Raw genomic sequence first — 7,937 nt, 5'->3', positions numbered from 1 at the left:
GGCACGGCGAGGCTTATGGCAAAACAGAACATACTCAAAACCTCTTCAGAAATCCCATTTGCTCTATGGGCCAAGACCCAGGCCCTTAGGCCTTCTGCTCCTGGTAACAGATTCAAAATTAGCTCTGGTTGCCTTTTGTCGGGGTTCTGCACATGCAAGGGATCTCCTGGTAACAGATTCAAAATTAGCTCTGGTTGCCTTTTGTCGGGGTTCTGCACATGCAAGGGATGTGGAGGCAGCTTTTTTGATAAAACCCCACAGCCCTTCTGTGTACTGACATATGAAAGTCAGTTATCACTTATGGACTCTCATGACCTAAAGACTGACGCTACCGAATTGAGCATCTTAGCCTCTCTGATCATTTACCCATCAGAGATTTTGGGGCCCTGATGCCGTGCCAGGCACTAGTGATGCAGAGATGAACAGGTCGCCCTCTTGCATGGGACAGGGAGTTGTACAAGCAGAGAGCTTTTGTTGTTGCTAAGGTTATGAATCAGCTTGGTGGCATCACAGCCTACTCTGAGCCCGTGTTCTGCAGACTCAGGGTACTTGCCCAGGCTCTGTAGGTGCTCTGTAGGAACTGTGGGGTTCCAGTGTCTTGGTCTGTGAAATGAGGGCCTGAGTGGCCAGCCCTTCCCACCTCATCATGACTGATGGTGGAGCAATAAGCACCTTGCCAAAGAGACAGTTCCCTCGCCGGCCAGAGGCCAGAGCTGGAGTTGTCACATATTAACAATTCGCACTTTATACCTTTCAAAGGCCTTACTCAGGCGAACACCCCTGGAGCAGTTTTGTAGACAAAGGAGTTCGTGCTCCGAGACTAGGCCCAGCTCTCTGGGTTCCAAGTACTGGTCAGTGCTCAGCATTGTTCACCTGCTGCCTACTATTCCGACTTTCCAGTGCTCTGGCTGTCTTGGGACCTTGTTACAGAACAGAGTCCGATGCAGGAGAGTTCTGGTGTGGGGTTGGAGATTTGGCATGTCTAACAAGTTCCCACCGGATGTCCCTGCTGTTGGCCCAAGGACCATACTTTGGATAACAAGAGTCTAGAGCGGGGGCTGCAACTACTGTTTTTGTAAATAAAGTTTGTTTACTCCACCCAGCAATGCCCACTGATTTACATACTGTGTATGTGGTTTTATGCCGTAATGGCAGGGTTGAGTAGTTGGGACAGACACTGTACGGGCCACAAAGCCTCAAATATTTACCATGTGGCCCATAATAGACAAGTTTGGTCAATTCCTGCCCCGGAGTAGACCCCTGTTACTCAGTCAAGGCTCCTTGGGAATCCCGGGAATCCTCAAACACACCATGCCTGTGTGCGCCCTTAGGGAGTCTGATTTAATTGCTGTGGGGTGCAGGCTGGGCACTGAGATGTCTAAAGGCTTCCAGGCAATACATATGGGCTCCAGGCCCCAACGGGTTAATCGCAACACCGTTTGGTGCCCTCGCCTCCTTCCTCTCTTTGCCTCTTCCCCAGTTCAGCCATGTGACTTTCGTTTTTAGATTTGGAATTTGCAGCTGATTTCTGCAGCTGCTTTGGGAACAGATTTTGAGCAGAAAGTTAGAATGCATAGCTGAGTACTGTGGTTCCCCACCCCCAGCACATTTATATGCAAATAGCCGAGAGCCATGTTTTTGCAGCCACTAAAACGGAATCAGAATCTAGAGGTCTTTTTATGCGACTTAACCTTCCCTGATTTTTCTCTTTGCTTTTCTGGGCACACATTTCTACCAGATTTTTTTGTGTTCCCTTTTGCACCCTCCAGGCCATGGTCAGCATTTACTGCCTCTTTATTAATAAAAGCAGATTAAGCCTCATTTTGTTATAGGTGCCTTTGCTGGGAGAGGTTGGTACTTACGTTTGCCAATTTCCATAGAGCAGGCCACATTCTACTATGTAGCAATAAAATAAATAGTTTGAAAAAGGAACATCCCCAAACCTGACAGTGGAAGATAATACTTGTCTAGGGCTGGAGATGATCTGAAGATGCCGTCTAACCTCTTCCTTTTACCAAGGGGCAGGGAGGGTTTTTGGACCTATAGCTACCTTTCTCAGTGCTGACTTCTTCCAGGAGGAAGACAGATTCTTTTAGAGAAACATCCTTCAGAATCTCAAATGGTGTTTCTCTTGTGACTACATGATCACATCCACTTTATTCCAACCTGGTCTCTGATTCTGCCCAGAAGAGGTTCTTTCTGGGTCAAGGGTGGCAAACAGAGGCTTTGGGAAGAACTGACACAACATCTGTTTCTGCACCTTGGACAGAAGAAAACTTTAAGGGAAAGCTCCCTAAAGACTTTTAAAATCCAAGGTGATGGCCTTCAAACCTGGATGCATGTTAGGGTCATTTAGAGAGCTTTATTTTATTTTATTTTATTTTATTTTATTTATTTTTTTATTTTTGGAGGGTCTCTTTTTTTTATTTTTTTATATTAAATATAATTTATTGTCAAATTGGTTTCCATACAACACCCAGTGCTCATCCCAAAAGGTGCCCTTCTCAATGCCCATCACCCACTCTCCCCCACCCCCCATCAACCCTCAGTTTGTTCTCGGTATTTAAGAGTCTCTTATGGTTTGCCTCCCTCCCTCTCTGTAACTTTTTTTCCCCCCTTCCCCTCCCCCATGGTCTTCTGTTAAGTTTCTCAGGATCCGCATATGAGTGAAAACATATGGTATCTAGAGAGCTTTTAAAACTGTCCATAACCAGGCCTTGGTGCTCAAGATGCTGATGTATGGGTCGGGGTTAAACTTGGGCAATAGTTTTTTTTCACATTTTAATTTGAAATAATTTAGATTTTCAAAAAAAGTTGCAAGAACAGTACAGAGGATTATAATGTATCCTTCATCTAGCTTTCCTAAATGATCATATTTATATAACCACAGCATTATAATCAAAACCAGGAAACTAACATTGACACTTGCAGTGATCTGTTCTATAGACCTTGCTCAGATTTTGCTGAGTATCTACTAATGTTCTTTGCCAGGATCCCATAAGGTATCTACATAATTGTGTCTTCTTACTTTCCTTTATCTGGGATAGTCCCTTTGTCTTTCTTGATCTTGACACGTTGTTTTTCAGCAGGAAATGTTGAAAAAGTTCCCTAGATGATTCTAATGTGCCGTGAAGATTGAGGATACTGATCCAAGGTGGCTGAGGACGAGATCATCATACTTAGTAAATTACCTCTTGGGGTCATGAGAAAACTGTGGGGTGAGCATTGGAAAAGAGAGTAAAGGACAACAGAACTTGGATCTCCCTTCGGTTTGGTCTTTACCCAGATCTTTCTCTTGGACCTCTACCCTTTGATCTATTTTTCTGTCTTTCCTATTCTATACCCACTCCCAAATTAGAGTTCTTCAGCTCAACTCCCTCATGCTGCTTTGACTGTGATTCTTTTCAAAATTGGATCGTGTCTTCTTCTCTGCTTAAAAGCCTGTGAATGTCCACTCTTTTCTCTACAAGGGTTTCTGCCTTCTGTGATGGGACCTGGCCTTTTCTCCCATTCCATCTCCTACCTCACCTCCTACACTCACTCATGCTGTCAGTTCTCAGAGGCTGGGCACGAGCCAGCCTCTAGGCCTTTGTACTTGTAATTCCTTCTACCAGATGTTCTTCTAGTGGATGGCCACATGGCTCGTGTCCTCATTTCTTTCAGGTCTTTACTCTCTGGTATTGCCCACTTTCCCCACAGTCTTCGTATCTCCCCTCCCTGCTCCATATGGAGGGCATCTTTGCCTGTTTTGTTCACGCCTGTATCTCCAGAACCTAGAGTAGTGGCTGAAACATAACAGGGCCTCAAAATGTATTTGTTGAATAAATGAATGAAATTGTAATTAGATAAAGAGAACTTTAAAGAAAACTTTAATTATTTATTGACTGATAGGGGATCCCCTTTATAGTACTGAGTAAAACTGTTCCAAGATCTCTCTGTTTTTCTTGACCAATTACCCAGACTCCCATTGTGTAGGTTGCCCGTACTTTCTCACACCGTCCATTTCTCCAGTCCACCTGTTTCTTCTGCACAAGGAAAGATGGCCCCTGAGATAGCCAGCCAATTTTCTCTCTTTCCAACAGGAACAGGGTGGCAGCAGATTGTCAAACACACATGCTGTCTTTATTATCCTTGTCACAGTTATAAGTTGTAAAGTTTGGGTGATCAATGTAACCTTGGTAAATCGTACTGCAGTGGCTGCCCAAAGTTAAATTCCTCTGCTAGTGTCTGAGAGGAAGAAAAGATACCAGATACCCTCTTCTTATAAAATAAATAACTACCATTATTTCTATGTGTCAGCTAACGCATGTGTGTGTGTATGTGTGTATGTGCGCACGTGCATGTATGCAATTTACCTTTACTGAAATCCCAAGTGATAAATAATTATCGTCACTATTTTATAGATATGACAACTGAGGCTTAGGTTAAGTCAGCTACTGAGATTTAAACCCAGCTGTTTTGATGCTCCAACCAGTGCTCTTAATATTCTCTAATATTTGTATAACTGCCTGCAACGAAACATAATAGGAAGAAAGTGGCACTTGTAGGCAATGCCAGCTTTGGGTTGCCTTAGGAACTAGAACATAGGTATCTGATTTTAGAAACTGAGAATTAGCTGCATGGGTTAATCATTTTCCACATCTATTTATCTTTTTTCCACATTCACAGGAATGCACCTGCCAATCATTTCTATTGTAGTGTAGTACAGTGGTTTTCAAAGTAGGGTCACTGGGGTAGCGGCAGCAGCACCTGGGAATTAATATAAGTGTAAAATCCAGGCTTCCTTCCCCTGACCTCATGAATGGGAAACTCTGAAGTTGGGGTCCAGGGTCTTATTATTATTTATCAAGCTACCAGGTGACTCTGATACCTGGGCAACTTTGAGAATCCCTAGTCTGATGGTTTAGTTAGTAACCTCTGGCTCCAGACTTCCTGTGTTCAAATCATAGCCCTACTGCACACTAGTTGTATGGCCCTGTGCAAAATCCTTAGTCTCTTGGTGCCTCAGTTTGCACATCTATAAAGTGGGGATAATAATAGTACCTATCTCATTGTTATCAAGATTAAATGAGTTCACATATATAAAGTGGGTTGAACAATTAATGTTATTTAACATTATATATTTATTCTCTTTCAATATTTATTGTATTTTTCTGTTTGCCAAGAAAGCTACTTTTCCCCATGGCTATCCTGGATTCTTTAAAGAAGAACCAGCAGGGGCACCTGGGTGGCTCAGTCAGTTGAGCATCCGACTTCAGCTCAGGTCATGATCTCACGGTTCATTGGACTCTGTGCTGACAGCTCAGAGCCTGGAACCTGCTTTGGATTCTGTGTCTCCCTCTCTCTCTCCCCCTCCCCAGATATCTCTCTCTCTCAAAAAATAAATAAGCATTAAAAAAATGTTTTAAAAATGAAAAGGACCCAACAGGTTTGATGCAGCCCTGTCTTTGTCAGGCCAGGTTGTTAATGAGTCTCAGCTGAGCTGGGTAATGCCAGCACCGGGTATCAGGTGAAATGGAACCCAAAGCCAGGGGATTGCATTTCAGTTTGCTTCAGGAAGAACTCATTCCCAAGCTGCAGCAGCTGAAGCATTTAGTAACTAAATGCCATATTCCTATGTCTTGCATTCTGCAGATACAGTCCTGTGGACCAGCTCTGTTGAGCCCTTGAGCACTTGTTTGCAAAGTGGATGATGATTACTCAAGACACAGTGATATTTACCTAGCTTTTGCCTCTTGACTCACTAGGCAGAACCAAATGCCTCAGACGAGATTGAAGGGACTGGATGCCAAGACAGGCAGGAAAAGGCTTCAGAGCAGAATATTCAGGGACCAATTGTTATTCAGACCACAACCCAGCCTTGTCAGAAGGCCGGGGATGAACAGGAGTGTTGTTCTTCTCTGGAACATTTCAGGAAGCTGCATTTGTAACAGATGCCCTCTCCCCTTACTGTCTGAACTAGGCATGAGTTGACTAAATTGATTGGCTCATCCATTTTTCTGGGGATATTGAGAGTGGGGGGGGGGGAATGGAAACAGAAAGAATATCTCTATGAGGGAAATGTAACAAAGCTATTTTAAGGTTTATCTGGAACACTAACAATGAGTAATGGCCAAGAACATTTAAAGATGAAGAATGGTGGAAACATTGAATTTGTCTTAATAGCCATCAGCACATATTATAAAACTACATTAATTAAAACAGAGTGGCACTAGAGAAACCAGAGGAAGATGTAGCCAAGAAACTAGTTCCTTACACAAGTGTAAAATAAGTATATGTTCAAGAAATAAATTCCAGGCAATAGGATCTTGATGTGTTATTTAATACTTGATGCTGGCAAGATTTTTAAGACTGCTTGATGAATTCCCACAAAATGCCAAATACCAAAATAAATGTAAGGCACATTAAAGATGTAGCTGTAGAAACGGGATCACACACATAAATAGACAAAAAGAACAAAAAAAGGAAAGGAAATATAGATAAACATCTGGAACAATTCTCTAGCTTTAGACAGGGAAAGATGATTGAAGTTCAAAAGCTCTACATATTAGGACCTAAAAACAAAATCAGACATACACACCTCCCTTGGACCAGGTCTTCTTGTGATTTTTCTTAATAATAAAGGACAAGCGATAGAGGTCAGTCAAAGATTTATTATACTGTGTCCTTAAGTTTTTACCCAAGACAATGCAGACCAACATTCAGATTTTTTTTCCCCATCTATTGTTTAGTCCTCTGCCCACCACGGGATTGTTTTGATTATTTAAAATGTCCAGATGTCACTCTCTCTCTAAATCACTATGACTCATTTGGTCTTGAGGAGTGGAAATAGAGGGCTTGTTGTTAGCACACAGCTCTGTCTTGCAGCAGGGAGTTGTTCTGCTTCCAAGGCAGAAGGAATGCTAGGTAATCATCAAACACATTTCATTTTTCTGCCGGGTACTTGGCCAACCAACATGTTGTAGGAGTTAGAGTGGGTGACTGGGTATGGCCACGAAATGTGGGCAGGCATTCTGCAATCCCTCCTGTGCTTGGGTCCTAATAATTATCTTTTCTTGTTGCATGGTGACCTGGGAGAAAACTTGCCCAAGGTGACAGAGCCACAGGATGGAGGAAACAGGGGTCCAGGCATCACTGCCCAGAAGGAGAGTTGCCCAACTCACAAGGGGCTGTGATGCAAGTGAAAAGTCAACCTTCACTGTGTTCAGTCATTGGATGGCATTGTTTTCCCGGGGTAGCCTAGCTGATCCTACCTCAACAGCCCAGTCACCACCTACCCTAGGATAAAAATAAGGACCACGGAAACATCAGAACACAATTCTTGCTTTGAGATAGGATCAACCAACAGATTCCCCTCACCCCTTTTTCCTGTATTCTACAGGGGGTAAGCATAATTTCTGAACCAAAGGGAGATCTTACAATAATTTTCTGACCTTTGTTAGTTCTCTTATTGTTGTGATACTTGTCTTCTGGGACAGGGTATAGAGCCTCCTGTTCACATGTGTGATAGTTTAATTTCATCTCTCCTCTGTATTTTTTTCCAAAAAGAAAGAAGAAGAACCCCATTTAGGTAGGCCACCAGCCTCATAGAAAGGGAATTTGCCAAGGGCTTCCCAGAACAAAACTTTAATGAGCACCTAATACATTCCAGGCCCTGGTCTGGTACTTGGGATTCTTCAATGAGCAAAGCAGACAAAAGTCTTCACTGCCACCAAGCCTACCTTTTCCTCATAGAGCAGAGGGAGATTTTCAATAATATTTTATAAAGTGAACTTAATGAAAAGGTAAATTATATGGTATATAAGTGCCAAGGGGGGAAAGGAGCCCGTAAGGAGGGCCAGAGCTGGGTGTCTTTTGCAGCATTAGAGAAAGTGGCCATGATAAGCCTCAATGGGAAAGCTTTGAACAGACTCCAAGGAGGGGAGCAAGGTAGCTAT

This window comes from Panthera leo, chromosome A3, assembly GCF_018350215.1.
Source record: "Panthera leo isolate Ple1 chromosome A3, P.leo_Ple1_pat1.1, whole genome shotgun sequence".
Classification (NCBI taxonomy): domain Eukaryota; kingdom Metazoa; phylum Chordata; class Mammalia; order Carnivora; family Felidae; genus Panthera; species Panthera leo.
This window is presented reverse-complemented; position numbering follows the sequence as displayed.